This window comes from Dendrobates tinctorius, unplaced genomic scaffold, assembly GCF_039654945.1.
Source record: "Dendrobates tinctorius isolate UK_male_01 unplaced genomic scaffold, ASM3965494v1 ptg000029l, whole genome shotgun sequence".
Taxonomy (NCBI): Eukaryota; Metazoa; Chordata; class Amphibia; order Anura; family Dendrobatidae; genus Dendrobates; species Dendrobates tinctorius.
The window spans coordinates 19449231-19472007 of record NW_027361697.1 but is presented as its reverse complement, the minus strand read 5'-3'; the positions used below and the strand labels follow the sequence as shown (position 1 = coordinate 19472007).

At 46.3% G+C, this 22777-nt stretch overlaps 1 non-coding gene across 1 annotated transcript; it reads left to right on the top strand.

Annotated features, from left to right (window-relative positions):
* Positions 1–590: 590 nt before the first annotated feature.
* TRNAR-UCU (transfer RNA arginine (anticodon UCU)) lies at positions 591–675 on the top strand. The gene is given in 2 exon segments: positions 591–627; positions 640–675. It is a non-coding gene; the product is annotated as a tRNA-Arg (tRNA).
* Positions 676–22777: the final 22102 nt, after the last annotated feature.

Here is a 22777-nt window from a genome sequence, read left to right as displayed (position 1 = left end):
GCCAGCGGCACTCCCTTTAACAGAGGCCACAGTTTACAGTTATAAAGTTCCTTAGAGAAGTGACGTACCTGCAGTAAATATGGCGTCTCTTCTGAGGTAAAATGCCACCATATTGTGTGTGAATTATGGGGCTTGCCCTCTAGTGGCTACAGTTAGTAACTGCGCGTTGATGCCTCTTAGAAAACAACCAGCGAGCTTTAAAAAAAAAAAAAAAAAAAAAATTAATTAAAAGGAGACATTTTCCCGAAGACCAACTTTTCAGCTGCAGAAAAAAAAAATGGAAAAAAAAATCACACAGCTTCTTGGTGCTCTAGTGTTTGCCATGTAATAATGCGCATGCGTATCTATGCGAGATCTCAGCGCGCCTGCGCTACTCTTTATCTATTGCGCAATCCTGTCAGCCTCGCTTTCCTGGGGATGGTAATTGTTCCGTCACTCTCTCCGCCTTCGTTACCTTCTGTGGGGGCACAGAGCACCGTCCTGAGCCGGCGGTCGCACATGATAACGGACCGAGCTGTGATTTGTTGCAGTTCTGCTGGCTGGCAGAGGGCTTGTGCTGATGTGTGTGATGTCCCCCGATTCCAACAGGTGGCTCCGTGGCGCAATGGATAGCGCATTGGACTTCTAGTGGAGGAAGCGATTCAAAGGTTCCGGGTTCGAGTCCCGGCGGAGTCGGGCCTTTTTTATTTTTAAAAGCGTTTTTATTATTTTTAACTCTTTCACTGATGGAAGAAACAAAATCAGCTTTTTCCATCTTTATCTTGTGATCTGGAAAGTAACAGATAGGACTAAAGAATCAGACAATCCCTAGTGTCCTCCCCGAGAAGCAACAGATCAATGATTCACCTTATATTTCATGGAAATCGCAATGGCTAAAAAAAATAACACGTTTTGTGCACATGATTTTATTAATAACATTGTATAAAAACTAAGTGATGTGAATTTATAAAACAAAAAAAGGTGGTTTTATTTAGAGGGAATCTATCAGGTGATCCACGGTGCCCAGACAGCGGGCAGTGTGATGAACCGTGGGCATAATTATACTAAGATATACTTTGAAGATCCAGTCGGTGACCGGAGACAGAGGCTATTCCAGCATCGGCCCTGGCCGCCACTACCCAGCGCCGCTTGCCCGAGAACTCTTGTCACCGCGCGGGCATTCAAAACAGGAGGGGGTGGCGGTGCCCAGGGGCATCATGATGGAGGGATGGGAGGCGGCTGATACAGGGGGGCACACCGTACCTATGGGACACTTTACAGGTATGAGGAGCCATTTATAAAAGTCGATATTTCAGCGTTACTAGGAGTCAGAAACGGAAGAGCCACCTTCACAGAGTGCAGCCGTAGTGCTGCTGAAGGTTTCTCTTTTACTTAAAAACGCCCTGGTGGGTGACAGGTTCCCTTTAAACTTTGAAATACCAAAAAGTGGCAAAAACACAAAATCTGCCGAATCAAAAGTAAATGATGCCATGATCCTTTAAAATGTCGCAGGATGGTCTTCAAGTGTAAAAAAAAAAATCCAGATTCTGTCAGTGCTAGAAATCTATCATACTACTGTTTGAAATGTTGCAAACTTTTTGCTTCGTCATCTATGGCAGCCAGACAGCTTCCCTCGGGCCTCTGTCTACCTAGTAGACCCCTATAGTTACCAATCTAAAGGCCACGTCACACACAGTGATCTCACTAGCGAGATCGCTGATTTTGTGAGGTCACAGCGGTCTCACCAGCGAGATCGCTGTGTGTGACGGGGATCAGCGACCGGCCCCCCCGCCGGGTATCGCTGATCGTGCACGGCCGGTTTTTGATCGTTGCTCTCCCGCTGGCCAGCGCGCATCGCTGCGTGTGGCAGCGGGAGCCAACGATCAGCGACGCTCCCAGCACTCTAAGCAGGCGCTGGGACATGGTAACCAAGGTAAATATCGGGTTACTAAGCGGCTAGCGTCACTTAGTTACCCGATATGTAACTTAGAAAACTGCGTGCTCGCAGCTCCCGGCGCGAGCACGCAGGTTTCTAAGGTACACATCAGGTAACTAAGTGACGCTAGCCGCTTAGTAACCCAATATTTACCTTAGAGACCAGCGTCCTCGCTGGTGCTGATCGCTGGTGAAGCTGCCTGTTTGGCAGCTCACCAGCGATCATGTAGCGATGCACCAGCGATCCTGACAAGATCGAAATCGTTGTCGGGATCGCTGGTGCATCGTTTAGTGTAACGGGACCATTAGAGCACAGTCAGACGACTGTATAAATTGGACAGAGATTGAAGCGCAGCCCACAGACTTGGCAGCTCCTCCTACTAGAGCGCGACAGCTTCACAGAAACACAGCTCTGGCAAAAATTTTAAAACCACTTTAAAATGTTCTGTTTGATTTTTCTCTTTATAGGTATATTTTTGAGTAAAGTGTAAAGTGCTCTTTTATTCTATAAACTACTGAGAACATGTCTCCGAATTTCCAAGCAATAAATTTTATATTTATTTTCAGAAAATGACAAATGGTCAAAAGAACAAAGAATGCTTTGCTTGCAGACCTCAAATAATGCTAAGAAAACAAGTTCATAATCATTTAGAAACAACAATACTAATGTTTTAACTCAGGAAGAGTTCAGAAACCAATATTTTGTGGAATAACCATGATTTTTAATCACAGCTTTCATGTGTCTTGGCTCCTTTCCACCAGTCTCTCACACTGCTTTTGGGCGACCTTATGCCACTCCCGGTACAAAAATGTAAGCAGTTCTTCTTTGATGGCTTGTGACTATCCATCTTTCTCTTGATTACATTCCAGAGGTTTTCAATGGGGTTCAGGTCTGGAGATTGGGCTGGCCATGACAGGGATTTGATGTGGTGGTCCTTCATCCACACATTGATTGACCTAGCTGTGTGGCATGGTGCATTGCCCTGGTGGAAAAACCAGTCCTCAGAGTTGGGGAACATTGCCTGAGCAGACGGAATCAACTATTTTTCCAGCATGTCCTTGTATGTGGCTTGATTCATATGTCTTTCGCAAAGATTAACCTGCCCAATTCCAGCCTTGCGGAAGCATCCCCAGATCATCACCGATCCTCCACCAAATTTCACAGTGTGCGCAAGACACTGTGGCTTGTACGCCTCTCCAGGTCTCTGTCTAATCATTAGACGACGAGGTGTTGGGCAAATCTGTAAAGAAGACTCATCAGAGACGATTACCTTACTCCAGTCCTCTATAGTCCAATCCTTATGGTTTTTGGCAAACTTCAGCCTGGCTCTCCTTTGCTTCTCATTGATGAAAGGCTTTTTTCTAGCTCTACATGACTTGAGCCCTGCCTCTAGGAGCCTGTTATGAACTGTTCTTGCCGTGCATTTCACCCCAGCTGCCATTTGCTATTCCTTTTGTAGGTCACTTGATGTCATCTGCGGTTGCTGAGTGACATTCGAATAAGATGACTGTGATCCCGGTCAGTGGAGAGTTGTTGTTAGGAACGGCAGAACGCACTAAATAAAAATAATAATAAAGTGCGTTCGCCGCTCGGGGTCCACCGTGCAGTAGGTGATATAACCGCTGCTAAGTGGTGGCAGGAGCAATATGGCGGAAATGCACACAGGGTTAAACTTCACCCAGGTGCACAGAGCAATCTCCGTTAACTCACAGAGATGCCAAAAAGTAAAAACACAAATGACAGCCTGTTGTAGTCACAGTACTCAGTAGAAAACGCACACACGGTATACGTTCACAGGAGTAGCCCAAGACAGCGGCACTACGTCCGTCTAGACCTTCCGTGTGTGCGGTGTTGCAACTGCGAATGCCAAGGAGGCTGCTACTGCAGCGCGGCATGGACACTGCCGCTAAACGACAAAGGCAAGGCGCAAGCGCAATGTCGGACGCTAGCAGCTGTGGATGTTGCAGCAAAGGAGCGCTGACGCTGATTCTAACTCAGTCCCTATCCACATGCGTAATTTCAGTTGGAAGGGGTTTCAAATGAGTCAGTCACCAGAATCATGCATCCGTCCTCGAACACACAGCAGCAAGTAAGTCTATACTAGCGCATGGCGGAACAGCCATGCACATCTTTTATAGCAGCCGGGACCTTCTGCACGCTTCCAGATCTCTAAGATGGACCAATGAGAACTGGAGCGGGACCTGAGCACATGACTCCCGATCTCCAATGGGCGATCGTCCCATGAGCATGCCCAGTAAGAGGACAGAAGGACAGCCTCAGGAGAGATTTGCTGCAAGGCAATCTCCTCTGCAATCTCCTCTGCAGTGGAAAAATAGGAGGAGAGTGCAGAATGTGAGGATCTGGATCCCTGCTGCGTAAACGCAGAAATCCGACTCCTAAGGCCGGGGTCACACTGGCGAGGAATACGGGCGAGTGAGAGGTGCTAAAAGCACGCATTAGACACGGACAAATGATTCTCTATGGGGTCACTTGCACCAGGCGTATATTTCTCATCCGTATCCTACGCTCCGTGCCAATCGCAGCATGCTGCGATTTTCAGTGTACTATGCCCGTAGTATGCCAATGCAAGTCTATGGGCGCGCAAAAAATACGGATTACACGGACCAGACGTGTGACCTGCGAGCAATGCGCAGGTCTTTTGGCTGGTGACAGGAAATGGGCCAATCCATCATCAGGAAGCCTAGACATGCAAATGAGCTCAAAAAGCGCTCCAGACATCCAGGAAGTACGCCTCCACGGAGTACAGCAGCAGCATGGCGTCCACGTACATAAATGTGGAGATGCTCATTGTCCTGGTGCAGGAGCGTCCCGAAATCTCGGACTAACGCGATGCAAACTATGCAAACCGGGCAAGAAAGGAGGCGTCATGGAGGCGCATCTGTCGCCAGATGTACCATGACTTTTGTGACCGACCACGTGAGGAGCAGCATAAAATTCGTAAGTACAATGCAAAACATGAGTAACCTTAGCGCGCAACAAAAAAGGAATATAGAATCAGCACCCCCCCTTCCTGTGCATGTACTTTTTGCCTCATGAGGCCGTTAGATTTGGATGTGACACGTGCCTTCACACAGCTATAATTTGGGGTTAGGCCACAAGCTCCTCATCCTCCTAGACAAAACAATTATTAAGTGTAGCTAAAGAGACCCTGTGTATCTACCCAATTACATATGCCACCATGGGTAGAAAGCACACCCCAGATGGCCCCATGCCTAGACTACTGGTAGAAAATGTGAACTCTCAAATATGTCAATTTGACAATATTTCCTGTCACATTGCAGTGGAAGATGTGATGAAACGCTGGCGAAGCATCCGGGACCAGTACCGCCGGGAACGCCAGCAGCGGTCCAGGAGTGGGGATGCTGGATATGTAAAAAGGAAGTACATACACTATGACCGGCTGTCCTTCCTCGCCCCAATTCTGGATCTGAGACCGTAAGTACATACCTCACACCACATTACACAAATACTTTACAGGGCCAAAAATATTGATGTATTTTTGCCTCTGTTCTATTTCATAACAGAACTCAATCCAACCTTACGGATCGAGGAACGGCCTCAGAGGCAGAGCCCATAATAGATCCTGTAGGGGATGAGGTGGCTGGCCCATCTTCTCCCCCTACAAGAAGGATGGCAGAAAATGAGGCATCACAGGACAACCCATTGGCTGCCCAACACACAACACCACCAGGACGGTCTGCTGCTGCCCCATCACCCATCCTGGAAGAGCCGGGCAACTTGAGCAGCAGCCCAACTGGCCAGATCAGGGCATCCCCACAGGCTGCTCTTACATCACGGCAAACACGAAGAAGGCGCCAGGTCACTATTCAAGAGAGCAGGACCAATGTGGACACAGGGGTGCTCAATTATTTATCAAGAGTACAGATGATGGGGAGGAGGCCCCACATAGCCTCACCCTTTATCTCCGTGCCCTTACTCGTGAGGTCAGGCTCCGTATTAGGGGATGTTTTCAGATCCTGCTTGATGCAAGCACCCCCCCCAATACCCCATATGAGCTATTCGAATATCTGGAGAGGTGGCAGCTCTCCCCCCGAAATCTAATGCGCATGAGACCATCCACACAGATGCTTGCTCAAGCAGGGTCCGAACATCCCCTAATACGTGGGCCTACACCTCAACCCCATCCTCCCACTACCCAACCTTCTATTCAGCAGCCACAAATGTCAGCCTCTAGCCAACCCCACCAATATGGCCACTTGTACCCACCCAGTGTTGGAGGCTGGTCCCAACCTGGTTGGGGACGATCTGGCTATCTTGGTGGGTGTGAGCCACGTGCCTACCACAGCCAACAAGATGCCCCTCACCATCATCATTACTCTGGCCAGTATCCCCAACAGTCCCAGGAGGCAGGACAATTCCAGCATCATGGGCAACAGTATGGCCCCACACAGGGCGATGTTGGCCACAGTGTCCAGCAGCACCCACAGGCTGTTCTTCCACGTTCCCCTTCCCCAACCTATGAGGATTTATAAGTCTGATGGCCGTAGATGTCCAGTGCGGTTTAACTGGTGCTCCAAATACAAAGGAAAAAACGGGTGTTCTCCATCACCAAACTTTGTTACCTAATTTAACATTGTAATTTTTGCACAATGTTTTCCAATCATATTAAAGAATCCATCATGACAGGCAAGGCTACCTCACGCCTTTCAGACAGATATTACATGTGTGTACAAAAGAGAATATTTCAACGCGCTATACTGTAAAGTCAAAGGATGAAAATACACTACTCACTTGCTAATGCCTAGGAAAGGCGTGCTGGCCTTAGTGAAGTAGTCACCTTTTTTGCTAGTAATCTATAGTACCAAATCAAGGCGACCAGCCTTCAGAATATCACGCTCTCTCTATGTCTTAACAAGTGAGTTTTGTTTTTTCATCCTTTCCAGTATAGCATGGTTAAATATTCTCTGTTCTATAGACAGGTAATATCTGTCTGAAAGCCGTGAGGTAGCCTTGCCTGTCATGGTGGAATATTTCTATGATTGGAAAACATTCTGAAGAAATGTGAGTGTTATCTTTTAGCATTAATTTTGTTGATGGAGATCACCTATTTTTTTCCTTTCTAGTTTAATATTCTCATGCAGCAATGTTGTTATTGCCTAATGTTTTTTTGGGTTATGTTATGTAATGTTACTTTTCAAAAAAGTTTAAGAAGGCACAAAGGGCCATTTTGCCCATTGTCAAAATGTTCATATGGCAATATTATGTTTGCCTTTAAGCAACCCTAAAAAAAAGGCAAAACTAAAAATTTGTCTACTATAGTTAACGTCTCTGTGTGATTTTTCAAAAACCCTGTCAACATACTAACATACAATAACCAATGCAATGAAACAGTCATAGAATCATAAGGGGTTGAGTAATATATATTTAGACACACTTAAAGAAACAAATTATAACATAGACACAGCATGCTCTTGCCAAGAAGTTGCCCCCTCAGGTGAGATAAAGTAATTAGTGAAAATATCACGCACTTTGAGGCCAGAGAGTGGTCTACGTTGAGGGTTCATAGGTGGTCTCACCCTGCGCACATTGTCCGGCCTACGCACAACACCATCAGAGGAGGAACAATCATGTATCCTGGTAAAGTTATGCAGAACAACACAGGCTTTCACAACTTCATTCACATTTTGTTCACTCAACTGAATGGCAGACTGGAGTACCCGCCATTTGGCACAAAGAATCCCAAAGGAACACTCCACCAGTCGCCTAGCACGTGATAGGCGCAAGTTAAAAATTCTGCGCCTGTGGTCAAGGTTGCGCCGGGGATATGGCCTCATGACATTGCGCGATAACTGAAAGGCCTCATCTGCCACAAGGACATAAGGGACTGATTCTTCAGGGGAGCCTGGTAGCTGGCGTGGTGGTGGTAGAACCAACTGGTTGGTGCGTAGCCGCCGAGCCATTATGGAAGTATTGAAGACTCTAGAGTCTCCCGTCCTTCCATAGACCCCAATGTCAACAATTATAAACTTGTATTGAGGGTCGACCAGAGCCAACAATACAACAGAAAAGTATTGTTTATAATTGAAGAATTGGGAGCCAGAGTTCGGCGGCTTACGCACCCGGATATGTTTGCCATCCAGGGCCCCAATACAATTTGGAAACTGGCAGTCCTCCTCAAAGTCCCTTGATATCCTCAACCAGTCTTCCGTCCTGGGCTCGGGCATGACCACTTGATGGAGTCATATCAAGATTTCTGTACATGTAGACCTCACTATGCCTGAAATGGTTGATCTTCCAATGAGAAACTCATGGTGGAGGGCGGCATAAGACAGGCCAGTGGACAGGAAGGTGTAGAACAACATAAATTGATAAGTTTATAATGCATAAAGTCCAAAAACATCAGTTACATGCCGACCAAACTTGGTAGGAATTGAGAGAATAACACACACATATTTGGTTGCACAATGACTAAGTGATATGCAGGACATATTAGAGCTAACATTCTGGTGTGTAAGTTGAAACATATTTGGAGTAAGATGAGGGCATAAAACTTTGTCCAAGAAGGCAAAAAAACAGATTTTAGCACACACATTATGAACATAGAGAATGTGGTTGTGTAGTACATACCGTATTGTGAGTAGAAGTCGCTCCTCTGCAGATATCGCTTTGCGCATCCTTGTGTCCTGAAAGGTTATCCCAGGGCGCACTGTCTCCAAGAGTCGATCAAATGTGGAAATGCTCATGCGACAGTATTGGTAAAATTTCTCAGGATGCTGCCGCAGAGAAGAATAGAGGCGGTGAAAATGACCTCTTGTGAGTCGTTGCCTCAAAAGTGGATGGACCCACATGCGTCTCCTCCTCCGCGGATCCACTGTCACTGGGTATGGTTGCCCAAAGCGCCGTGACAAAAGCCAGTTAAAGAGAACCTGCTCAGTTGTATTGAATCTCAGACCCTCTGCCATGTTGCACAAAGAACACCAACACACCTCGTGAAAGCAAGCTCACAAATGGACAGACTGGAGGCAGCCACCTGTTTCAGAGTGTATAAATAGGGTGCAGGCTAATGATTTAAATTGTTTGCAGGCCTCAAAACCGTTAAATGTTCATTTTGCAAGCCTGCGAGAAAATCTTGCCATGCGGATTGCATACGGATGCCATACGGATTACATACGGATGCAGACATGCGCAAGATACGCGACCGCACCTTGCTTACGGATGACCTACAGAGCACTATATCATTCATCCGTATTACGCATGTAAACTACGGACCGTATTTTGCGCTGGTTAGTGTGACTCCAGCCTAACAGTTGTTTTCGCCCTCTGCCGATCTGTAGCTTTGTTGTCCCCAATGTCTGCTGCTTGACCTTGGACTGCTGTCTTAGAAACTTTAAGGATGGAGGCAACATGACGCTCACTGTATCACTCTGCTAGTAAAGCCAGAATTGAGCCCTTCTTTTCCTCACTCAAGACTTTAGTTTTCAACTCCTTTGGCCTGGTTAAAAGTTATTTTTTCATTCCTATTACTTTTGGGATATTACTAGCACTTGTTTTGCCATCCAGCTTGTCCTATTGTAAGAGGATTGTGAACACCACAGCAGGGTTTTTTATACTTTCCTTCGTTAAATAAAAATTTTTTCAGGTGATCAACTAATCACAAGAACATTAAGTAGAATGAGGTGTACTCGGGTTGGAATTCAACTGACACTGGAATGGCTGTCAGACATGTAGAGAAGCTGATTTTTACGGAGACTTGATTACACACAGGTGGATTATATTTATCATCATTAGTCATTTAGGACAACATTGGATCATTCAGAGATCCACAATAAACTTCTGGAGTGAGTTTGCTGCACTGAAAGTAAAGGGGCCGAATAATATTGCACGTCCCAAATTTCAGTTTTTGTATTTCCACAAAAATTTAAAATAACCAATAAATTTCATTAAACTTCACAATTGTGTCCCACTTGTTGTTGATTCTTCACCAAAAATTTACATTTGGTATCTTTATGTTTGAAGCATGATATGTGGGAAAAGATTGCAATATTCCAGGGGGCCGAATACTTTTGCAAGGCACTGTAGCTGCCGAAAGTGTATCATGATTAACGCCTTTCTGACATCAGACGTACTATCCCGTCCATGGGACCCGGGCCCCTATGCCCATGGACGGGATAGTACGTCATAGCGATCAGCGATCGCGGCTGGGTGTTAGCTGATTATCACAGCTGACACCCGGCACTATGAGTCAGGGGCAGTCACGGACCGCCCCCGACACGTTAACCCCTGGCACACTGCGATCAAACACGATCGCAGTGAATTGGGAGTTTAGGGAAGCATCGGCAGGGAGGGGGCTCCCTCTGTGCTTCCCCGAGCAGCGCGATGTGCTGCCCTGCTCCGGGGTCCTCCTTCCCTGCAGGTCCCTGGATCCAATATGGCGGCGGGGACCTTCGGGGGCCTGGAGGGAGCCGACTTCCTCAGTGCCTGCAAAGCGCAGGCACTGAGGAAGCCTTCTGCAGTGCCTGTGTCAGATCAGCGATCTCACACATGACAGTGATGTCCCCCCTGGGACAGTATAATAAAGTTAAAAAAAAAAAAAGAGTAAAAATAATTTATAAAATCTCTAAATAAATTAAAAAAATTCCCTAATTAATTTTTTGGAAATAAATAAATAATAATAAAAAAAAACAAACAATAAAAGTACACATTTATTATCGCTGCGTCCATAACGACCAGCCCTATAAAACTATCCCATTAGTTAACCCCTTTAGCCAACCCCTTAAAAAATTAAAAAAAACAAAGCAAAAAATAATGCTTTATTATCATACCGCTGAACAAAAAGTGCAATAACACACAATCAAAAAGACGCATATAAATATCCATGGTACCGCTGAAAACGTCATCTTGTCCCGCAAAAAACGAGCCACCACACAGCGTCATCAGCAAAAAAATAAAAAATCTATAGCTCGCAGAATAAAGCGATGCAAAAATTATTATTTTTTATATAAAATTGTTTTAATTGCATAAAAGCGCCAAAACATAAAAAAGACACAAATGAAGTATCGCTGTAATCGTACTGAGCCGAATAATAAAACTGCCTTATCAATTTTACCGCACGCGGAACGGTGTAAACGCACCCCCCCAAAAGAAATTCTTGAAACGCTGGTTTTTGTGCATTCTGCGTCCCAAAAATCGGAATAAAAAGCGATCAAAAAATTTTACATGCCCGAAAATGGTAGCAATAAAAACGTCAACTCGTCCCGCAAAGAATAAGACCTCACATAACTCGGTGGGTCAAAATATCGAAAAATTATAGCTCTCAAAATGTGGTGATGCAAAAACTATTTTTACAATAAAAAGCATCTTTTAGCGTGTGACAGCTGCCAAACATAAAAACCGCCATAAATAGTAAATCAACCCCCCGTTATCACCCCCTTAGGGAAAAATAATAAAATTAAAAAAATGTATTTATTTCCATTTTCCCATTAGGGCTAGGGTTAGGGCTGAGATTATGGTTAGGGGTGTGATGGGCTTAGGGTTGGAGTTAGATTTGGGGGGTTTCCACTGTTTGGGCACATTAGGTGCTCTCCAAACGCAACATGGCGTCTGATCTCAATTCCAGCCAATTCTGCGTTGAAAAAGTCAAATGGTGCTCCTTCCCTTCCAAGCTCTGCCATGCGCCCAAACAGTGTTTTACCCCCACATATCGGGTATCAGCCTACTCAGGACAAATTGCAAAACAACTTTTGGGGTCCAATTTCTCTTGTTTCCCTTAGGAAAATAAAAAATTGGGGGCAAAAATATCATTTTTGTGGAAAAAAAATGTTTTTATTTTCACGCCCGGGCGTTATATACTTCTGTGAAGCACTTGGGGGTTCAAAGTACTCACCACACATCTAGATAAGTTCCTTGGGGGGTCTAGTTTCCAAAATGGGGTCACTTGTGGGGAGTTTCAACAGTTTAGGTACATCAGAGGCTCTCCAAACGCGACATGACACCCGCAGACCATTCCATCAAAGTCTGCATTCCAAAACGTCACTACTTCCCTACCGAGTCCCGACGTGTGCCCATACAGTAGTTTTCTCCCACATATGGGGTATCAGCATACTCAGGACAAATTGGACAACAACTTTTGGGGTCCATTTTCTCCTGTTACCCTTGGGAAAATAAAAAAATTGGGGACTAAATGATCACGTTTGTGGAAAAAATATGATTTTTTTTATTTTCACGCCCGGGCGTTATAAACTTCTGTGAAGCACTTGGGGGTTCAAAGTTCTCACCACACATCTAATAAGTTCCTTAGGGGTGGGGTCTATTTTCCAAAATGGTGTCATTTGTGGGGGGTTTCCACTGTTTTGGCATATCAGGGACTTTCTAAACGCGACATGGTGTCCGATCTCAATTACAGCCAAAAAAGTCAAATGGCGCTGCTTCCCTTCCGAGCTCTGCCATGCGCCCAAATAGTCGTATACACCCACATATGGGGTATCAGCATACTCAGAACAAATTTCACAACAACTTCTAGGGTCCTGTTACCCTTGGAAAAATAAAAATTGGGGGTGAAAAGATCATTTTTGTGGAAAAAAATGATTTTTTTTTAATTGTACGGCTGTACGTTATAAACTTCTGTGAAGCCCTTGTGGGTTCGAAGTTCTCACCACATATCTAGATAAGTTCCTTGGGGGGTCTAGTTTCCAAAATGGAGTCACTTGTGGGGGGTTTCTACTGTTTAGGCATATCAGGGGCTCTCCAAACGTGACATGGCGTCTGATCTGAATTCCAGCCAATTTTGCATTGAAAAAGTCAAATGGCGCTCCTTCCCTTCTGAGCTCTGCCATGTGCCGAAACAGTGGTTCCCCCACATATCAGGCATCAGCGTACTCAGGACAAATTGCACAATAACTTTTGCAGTCCAATTTCTCCTGTTACCCTTGGTAAAATTAAAAAAAATTGGACCTGAAGTAATTTTTTTGTGAAAAAAGTTAAATGTTCATTTTTTTTTAAACATTCAAAAAATTCCTGCAAAGCACCTGAAGGGTTAATAAACTTCTTGAATGTGGTTTTGAGCACCTTGAAGGTTGCAGTTTTTAGAATAGTGTCACTTTTGGGTATTTTATATCATATAGACCCCTCAGTGACTTCAAATGTGATGTGGTCCGTAAAAATAAAATGGTGCTGCAAAAATGAGAAATCGCTCCACAACTTTTAACCTTTATCTTCCTAACAAAAAAAAAATTTTGGTTCCAAATTTGTGCTGATGTAAAGTAAACATGTTGCAAATGTTACTAAGTTTTTTGTGTGCCATATCTCTGATTTAAGGGAATAAAAATTAAGTTGTATAATTGCGAAATGTTCAAAATTTTTGCCAAATTTCCATTTTTTTCACAAACGCAAGTTAATTGAATGAAATTTTACCACTAACATGAAGTACAATATGTCACGAGAAAACAATGTCAGAATCACCGGGATCCATGGAAGCGTTTGAGTTATTACTAGTGTTGAGCATTCCGATACCGGAAATATCGGGTATCGGTCGATATTCGCGGTATCGGAATTCCGATACTTTTTGCATATTGAATACCGTAATCGGAAGTTCCCATAATGCTATGAGCCAGTTTGATTTGATTCAGCCAATGAGGAATCCTCAGAAGTGTGGGCACATCCTGTTAGGCATATAGGCATGTTAACTAATGGCATGGCTGTGATTGGCTGCTGAAATGATGTCATGATGCACTATAAAAGCCGCCGCCGCCGCCATTTAGGGTTCACTCTGCTGTGAATTCAGTTAGGGACAGGCTGCTGTTCAAGACTCTGAGTGACAGAAATAGCGATTTGCTAAATAATATTGTGCTTTACCCAGGCTACATTATCAATCACTGTAGCTTTCTTTTGCCTTGCAGCGCTGTTCACAGCTGTCTGCAAGGTCTGTGTGAGTGCAGCTCATGCTGTAGTGTGTCCTGCAGCCACCTCTGGTTGTAGGCCGCTCAGCGTGCGTCACTGCCTCATACATATTTTTGTTTTATTGCTGCTCATTTTTCATTAATTCTCCTATTAGTGTGCATCCCTCTGTATCCATATACATTGGTTGCAAACACTATAGGAGTAGACAGCGGAGCCTTTCTGCAGCCTTTCAGTGCTAGTGCCCAGTTCGCTGCACTGTTCACGGCTGTCTGTGAGGTCTCTGTGTGTAAGTGCAGCTCACGTTGCAGTGTTTTCTGCAGCCACCTCTGGTTGTATTCCGCTCAGCGTGCGTCACTGCCTCATACATAGTCCTTTTTTTGTTTTATTGCAGCTCATTTTTCCTGATTTTTTTCTTCTATTAGTGTGTTTCCATCCGTATCCATCTACATTGGTTGGTTGCAAACACTATATAGGATTAGATAGAGGAGCCTTTTTGCTGGCTTGTGCCCTGCAGCCGCAGCCCGATTAGTATTAGCCTATTTTTTGGAGCCTCATCTATTGCATTGTAGGTTACCTTCCTGCATTGTAATAGCCCCAAAAAGTTTGTGATACTATCGCTTTCACATCTTTGGTCACATCCTTTTTGTTTGTTTTTTTTAAAAAAACACGTAAATAAAGTACACCAAACACTCCACTTGACAGTTGTGTAGGCCACATTAGCTCATATTAAAGTGTAGTCGACACACTTTATAAAATTAGTGTTTCTTATACCTGTTAGCAGCTGTTCAGGAATAAGCACACTAAGCCCCCCCTTTGTACTTTTCTGCCTATCTTTATCAGTCTACCAAGATGAAGAAGGCAGGGAGTAAGGCACGTGGTCGTGGAGTTTCAGCAGGGAGAGGACGTGGGGATTCTGTGCCTGCTGCGGGCACCAGTGACTCAGCATCCCCCAGTTTTACTAGGCAACAGTCCTTTATGCGCAGCTTTGTAGGACCTCGCCGTACCCCACTGCTGCGGGATGAACAAATTGAAGCCGTTGTCGGATGGATGGCAGCTAACGCATCGACTTCAATGACTTCCACATCCTCTCAGGGCCAGAGCACTGAAGAGCAACTATCTGTCTCTTCACCACCTGCCAAATTGCCCAGGCAGTCAGAGAGCCCTGGACAGGAGGCATCTCATTCTCTACTTCTGTTCTCTGAATCTGTTGGCTTGGAAAGAGGGGGCCAGCCAAGCAAAATTCTAGAATGTGAAGAAGAGGGAGTATGCAGTGATGCGCAACTGCTTTGTCCCTCTGAATCTGAAGAGGCGGGTGGGCCAGTGCCTATGGTCAGCACACCTCAGTACGCATCAGATGATGATGAGACTCAGGTGCCACTTTCTGGTGCGTACGGTGCTGGCGAGACTACCCAGGAGAAGCAGGTGTTTGAAGAGGGGAGTGTAGATGATGAGGTCCTTGACCCATCATGGCGTGAGGAACAGGAAGGTGGTGGGAGCAGCTCTGAGGAAGAGATTCCCCGAATGGCCAAAACAGGAGGGAGAGGGAGGGGGCAGACTTGGTTGCCTGTAGCCTCCACTTCGGCACCCGTTAGGAGCATTCCTCTTCCAAAACCCAAAACGGGCGCTCCCAGGACTTGCAGTGCGTGGTCCTTTTTTGACACAGTTGCAGATGACATTTGCTTTGTCAAATGCAAGCTGTGTAATCAGAAAGTCAAAAGAGGGAAAAGTGTCAGCAACCTCAATACCACAAATATGTGGAAACGTGCAGACCAAGCATGTGGTGGAGTTACAAAGACACACTGAAGACGTAGGCCAACCTACAGCACCACCTACCACCTCTTCAGCTCGTGTTGTAGCCTCTTCCTCCAGCTCACACACAGCTGGTTCGTCTTCCTCACAGGATCACCATGGAAGAACCTCTGGCACTGTTGTCCAGAGACCCAGTGACATTCCACCCACAGCACCACGTTCCCTGTCATCCTCACACTCCCAGGCCACTCTACAGCCATCGGTAGCACAGGCATGGGAGAAAAGGCGGCCATACTCAGCAAACCATCCCTGAGCACAGGCTCTGAATGCTGGCATAGCTAAACTACTGGTCCTTGAAATGCTCTCATTCAGGCAGGTGGAGACTGACACCTTCCGTAACTTCATGGCATTGTCAGTCCCACAATACAACGTGCCCAGCCGCTTTTATTTCAGCAGGCAAGCCGTCCCTGCCCTGCAAAAGCACGTGGAGGGGAAAATTAAACATGCGCTACTAAACGCGGTCAGTAGCAAGGTCCACCTGACCACCGATGCGTGGACCAGTAACCAAGGACAGGGACGATACCTTTCCCTCACTGCCCATTGGGTCAATGTTGTGGAGCCGGGTACAGATCTTGAGAGTGGCGCTGTACGTGTTCTGCCAACTCCAAAGATTGCAGGAATCCAGTCCAGTCCAGTCTGTGCACTGACTCCTCCTCATACTCCAGTTCCTCAGAATCAACGCTGCAGGAGCCTGTTACGACCGATATGAGCACAGCCGTGGCCAAACGTCAACAGGCCGTACTGAAATTAATTTCTTTGGGGAATCAAAGCCACACAGTGCAGGAGCTCTGGAATGCCATCAAGCAGGAGAATGACGTGTGGTTTGTGCCAGCGAATCTCCAGCCAGGCTTGGTAGTGTGTGACAATGGCCGAAATGTGGTGGCAGCTCTGGGCCTAGGCAACCTCACTTACATCCCATGTCTGGCACATGTGCTCAACTTGGTCGTGCAGAGCTTTCTGAGGGACTATCCGGATCTTGATACACTGCTGCACAAGGTCCGCATAGAGTGCGCTCACTTGCGGCGTTCCAACATGGCAAGATCGTGAATTGCAGCTCTGCAGCGCCGATTCCGCCTTCCGGAACATCGCATCATATGTGACCTACCCACCAGGTGGAATTCAATGTTACATATGTTGGAGCAGTTGTGTGAGCAGCAGGCACCAGTAATGGAGTACCAGCTGCATCAGGCGCAAACAAGTCGCACTGTGCGCCAGTCACACTTCAGCACCACTGAGTGGGCCTCTATGAAGGACATCTGCCACGTTTTGCGTGCCTTCGATGATTCCACGTGGATGGTGAGTGCAGATGATGCACTAGTCAGCATGACTGTCCCCCTTATCTGCCTGCTTCAAAAAACACTGCAAGCACTAAGGGAGGAGGTTTTGGAAGAGGTGGAGGATGGGGAGTCACAAATGCCATCTGCTTCTGGACAGTCTGCGCAACGTGGTTCCTCACAAAGGCCTAGGCAGGGGACACTTTGTGAGGAGGATGAGGAGTCAATGGAGGAGGAAGACATCTCTCCATTGGAGGGAGGTACACAATGCTCTAGTAGTCAGTATGTACAGCGAGGGTGGGGTGATGCAGAGCAAGCAGAGATGACGCCTCAAGCAGGGGACAGAGTTTCTTTGGCAGTTGGGAGTCTGCAGCACATGGTTGATTTCATGCTGCAGTGCCTGAGAAACGACCGCCGCATCGCCCACATTATCAACACGGCTGATTATTGGGTGTACACCCTCCTAGATCCTCGCTACCGGGACAACTTACAAAGCCTCATAACACCGTTGAACCGGGAGCGTAAAATGGGGGAGTACCAAGACACACTGGTGCATTCCATCATGTTCTCCATTCCACCCTAGAGCAGTGCTGCTAGTGCTTTACAAAGCAGCTCTGTGCGTCGAGGCAGTGGAGGAAGCTCTGCACAAAGAGGGAGCAGAGGCAGCGCCTCAGCACAAGGCAAGACCAGTATGGCCCAAATGTGGCAAAGTTTTGTGTGCCCGCCGCAAATGTCTACACCATCACAGACGGCTCCAGTCAGCAGGAGGCAACGTTTCCGTCAGATGGTGACAGACTACATGTCTTGCCCTGTCAGTGTACTCCCAGACGGCTCTTCCCCCTTCCAGTTTTGGGTCTCTAAGCTGGATGCTTAGCCAGTATGCATTGGAGGTGCTGGCTTGCCCTGCTGCTAGTATATTATCGGAACGCGTCTTTAGTGCCGCAGGTGGTGTACTAACAGACCGTCGCACGCGACTATCCTCCGATAACGTTGACCGGCTTACTTTTCTGAAAATGAACAAGGCCTGGATGTTGCTGGAATTTGCCAGTCCTCTTCCAGAATAAATAATTGGTTGGCAACAGTATCCAGGTCTCCTGTTGTGTTTATGTTTATACCACCTGAAATGTAATCCCTGGGCTCCAACACCGCCAGTTGTTGCTCAGAAGTGCCGTCTGCACAGAGAAAAACACTAGCTCCTGTGTTAGTGGGGTTCAGTAACGCCAGCTGCTCCCCTGCTGTGTGTCCAGCAAAGTTTCCTGCTGCCTACACATTCAAACTACATCAGATTTTACACTTGCTCCAAGTAGGCCTCAGCCCACTCCATGATTGACCCTGGGCTCCAACACCGCCAGTTTCTGCTCAGAAGTGCCGTCTGCACAGAGAAAAAAAACACTAGCTCCTGTGTTAGTGGGGTTCAGTAACGTCAGCTGCTCCCCTGCTGTGTGTCCGGCGAAGTCTCCTGCTGCCTCCACATTCAAACTACATCAGATATAAAACTTGCTCCAAATAGGCCTCAGCCTACTCCATGATTGACCCTGGGCTCCAACACTGCCAGATGCTGCTCAGAAGTGCCGTCTGTTATGAATGGGTCACCAAGGAGAAAAAAGCAAAACAAGCTAAGTCACAGAAAACCAGAGAGGTTGGTAACTATGCAGATTGCAGATCCCTGATCCTACCACACAACTAGCAGCAGCCGTGGAGCGTACCTACGATGTTCCTAGACGCTTCGTCGCAGCCGGAGGACTAAATAAGCCTGAAGCATGAAAAGGGGAAAACTAACTGCCCCAGAGCAGACCCCAAAGGAATAGATAGCCCCCACACATGTATTGACAGTGAAACAAGATGAAGGCACAAACACAGGCAGGAAAATAGGCTGAGCAAACGATGGGGCCCAAACTAACTAGAGAGGAAAGGAAAGACACTGTCTGCAACCTGCAAAAAACCCTACAAAAATAAATGTCCAACAGCAAAATTAACCCTGAAGTCACTAGACTTCTCCCACTATATCAGCACTCTGAAATATTCTGAGACAGAGCAAAAAGAGACCAAACTAGTAAGGGACAAAAAGCAAATTGGCAAAATACTGATAAATAAGAGTGGAAATTCAGCACAGCCCCCAGCCGGGGCTGGCTGACCGCACCAAAAAACTGAATAGAGCAACAAAATCAAGTGTGAACATTAGCAGAAAAACTTAGTTTTAGATGACTGGAACAGAGCTTAAAACCAAGAGCTGACAAGCCAGAAGGAATCACCAGCAACTAAATAGGGCGTCGGCTGTCTTAAATCCAATCAGACTCCTGAGGTCCAATCATCATTCTTATTCTCAGGTGGCAGATCTCCACCGATCAAATCAGCCTCACTACCTCCTGTTACAACCAGAGGGAGTCTGGAAGGAGAACTCACAACTGGTGAACCAGATAATGAACTCACAACAGCCGTCTGCACAGAGAAAAACACTAGCTCCTGTGTTAGTGGGGTTCAGTAACGCCAGCTGCTCCCCTGCTGTGTGTTCGGCAAAGTCTGCTGCTCCCTCCACATTCAAACTACATCAGATTTTACACTTGCTCCAAGTAGGCCTCAGTCTACTCCATGATTGACCCTGGGCTCCAACACCACCAGTTGTTGCTCAGAAGTGCCGTCTGCACAGAGAAAAACACTAGCTCCTGTGTTAGTGGGGTTCAGTAACGCCAACTGTGCCCCTGCTGTGTGTCCGGCCAAGTCTCCTGCTGCCTCCACATTCACACTACTACTGATTTCAAACTTGCTCCAATAAGGCCTCTGGCTCCACTCTGTCTCTAGTATTTACATTGGCCTCCAACAACGCCAGTTGCTGCTCAGAAGTGCCGTCTGCACAATCAACACTTGTTCCTGCGTTACTGGGGTTCAGTAAAGTCAGCTGATCCCCTAATGTGTGTCCGGCGATGTCTCCTGCTCTGTCCACATTCCCACTAGAATGTGGACAGAGCAGGAGACATTGCCGGACACACATCAGGGGATCAGCTGACGTTACTGAACCCCAGTAACGCAGGAACAAGTGTTGATTGTGCAGACGGCACTTCTGAGCAGCAACTGGCGTTGTTTGAGGCCAGGGTAAATACTAGTGACAGAGTGGAGCCAGAGGCCATATTGGAGCACGTTTAAAATCAGTAGTAGTCTACAACAGATATTAAACTTGATGAAATTAGGCCTCAGCCTACACCCTGATTGACCCTGGGCTCCAGCATCGCCAGTTGCTGCTCAGAAGTGCCGTCTGCACAGTCAACATATGCTCCAGTGTTATTGGGGTTCAGAAATGTCATCTGATCCCCAGCTGTGTGTCCGGCAATTTCTCCTGCTCTGTCCACACTCAGACAACTATAGATTTTAAACTTGCTCCAATTAGGCCTCTGTCTCCACTCTGTTTGTAGTATTTTCCCTGGGATCCAGCACCACCAGCTGTTTCCCGGCATTGTCTTTGGCACAGGTACTCCCTCCTGCCCATCCTGGTTCCAGCACGCCTGCTGTTTCCGGGTAGTGTCAACGTCACTTTGCCACCAATACATTGTCCTGTCGTGTTGCGGTTGGGTTAGCCGAGTCTATGGTGCCTGCAGTTTATGGGCTTCCTATGTGGGCTGCGGGATCTGGCAACACAGGCTGATTCCGTAGTGCCAATAGGACAAGCACCCCTTGTAGGACTGTGGGTTTCGGTAACTGTCGCTGGCTCGCGGCCTTGCAACTTTGTTTTTCATGGGCACCTTCTGCTACCCATCCAGGTTCCAGGACTGTCAGCTGGTTCTCGGCAGTGCCTTTGGCTGAGGTACCGCCTTCTCGGTATCCGAGTTCCAGCAACGTCTGCTGGTGCTTGGTAGTACTTTCTAGCACAGGTACCTCCTGCTTAGTAACCGGGTTCCAGCACCGTCAGCTGGTCCTCGGTAGTGCCACTGGCTCTTGTTCCTTCAGCTGTCCCTCCAGGTTCCAGCACCGTCAGCTGGTCGTCGCTAGTTCCATTGGCTCTTGCAGCTTGCGCTACCCATCCGGGTTCCAGTACCGTCAGCTGGTTGTCGGCAGTTCCTCAGCCTTCTTGTACATTCTGCTACATTTCCAAGTTCAAGCTTTTGGAAATGGTTTTTGGTTATCACTCTGGATCTCCCTGACGACGACCCGACCACGAAAACGATGACCCGAAAGACCACCCCGAAGACCAAAAAGATGACTCTCAAGATGACCAAGAGGACAAAGAACATGAAGACAACCACCAAGATACAGAACAAGAGACAGAAGACCAAGAAGCAGAAGACTAAAAATCAGAGCAAAAGATTATCTAAATTATAAGCAGAGGAAGACTAAGCAGTGTATGGGGGTGAGTCCATTCCTCCTCGTGGTGCCCCTGGAAAATGGCTGCTGCTGCAGGCCCAACTGAACGCGGCCAAATCCTGTTGTAAATCTTTTGACAGGCAGAACGGAAGGTGTAATTTTCAAACTTTTATAGATAACTACAGGAATGACTGTCACAAATAAGAATATGATGAATAGGAAGAAGATGAAGTAGAATATGAATAGGATGTATAAAAAAAAAAAAAAAAAAAAATAATATATATAGGAAGGTGAAGATGAATAAGGTAAAGAAGTTGATGAAAAAGATGCTGCTGCTGTGGATCATGAAGGAGAAAGTGTGGGAGAAGAAAAAAAAGTGAAGAGCATGGAAGTAGTGAAACATACATATCTGACAATATAGAAAAAGCTTAACAGTCAATATCTTTGTAACTCCGAACATCTTTAAAAAAAAAAAAATTAATTCCTGCTATTCCATTTGATTGGACTGAACCTCTATGCCTTTAATGTCTCCTCCACCTCCCCCAATACATTCTACATTATTCTTAGTTGTTTTTCTTCATGTAGAATTAACCTACAAGGAAAGAAAGGTTTTATTTCTCTTTTTTTTTTTTTTAATTCTGATATTTGTCCCATTGACTTGCAATGGTTTCCAGTATCGGCGATAGCCCATACTTTTTGGGCATCGGTCCAATCCGATATTTCGTGATATCGGATGGTATCGCTCAACACTAGTTATTACCTCAGAGGGACAGTGGTCAGAATTGTGAAAAAAATTGGCCCGGTCATGAACGTGCAAACCACCCTTGGGGGTAAAGGGAGCTTAGTCTCCAGAAACACATTATCAGTTTGTCATTCATTGTACTGAAGATTTTATCCTCTATGCCACAATTTGTGTGAATAAAATTGGATCTACATGGAATCAGTTTAGTTGCACAATTCTTTCTTTAGATGGTTCACACTAAGGGTACCGTTACACTTAGCGATGCACCAGCGATCACGACAACGATATGGATCGCTGGTGCATCGCTAAGTGGTCGCTAGTGAGCTGCCACAGGCAGATCTCACCAGCGACATAGCAGCAGTCGGGGGTCGCTACTTACCTGTCAGACGCGGCGATCCTGACGTCCTCCCGCCCGCGTCCATGCGTCGCTCGTCGGCGCCACAGGAAGCAGACGAGAAGTGGTCCAGGACGTTCTCGCGCGACCAGCGATGAGCAGCAGGGGAGCCAGTCAGAGGTAAGTATCAGACATAGCAATATCGCTGCTACGTCACAAAATCAGTGACGTTACAGCGATATTGCTAGCAATATCGCTATGTGTAACAGGGGCTTTAGACATAACGAGTCTGTGCTCCTGAGAACTTTGCAATGCAATCATGGGTGAGCTGGAATTTTTTGCTTCGCCGAAAGTGTATGCTATGTATAGACGAGTGATTTTTAAAATATAGTATCTTACCTGCTAATTTTGTTTGGATTGTGGATTTTCTTTGCTCAAAACAGGGAAGAAAATAAAAATCTACACTGACTCTGCACTGTGTGCATTTAGGATGTGCAGCTTTTTTTTTTTTTTTTTTCTTTTTTAAGACAAAA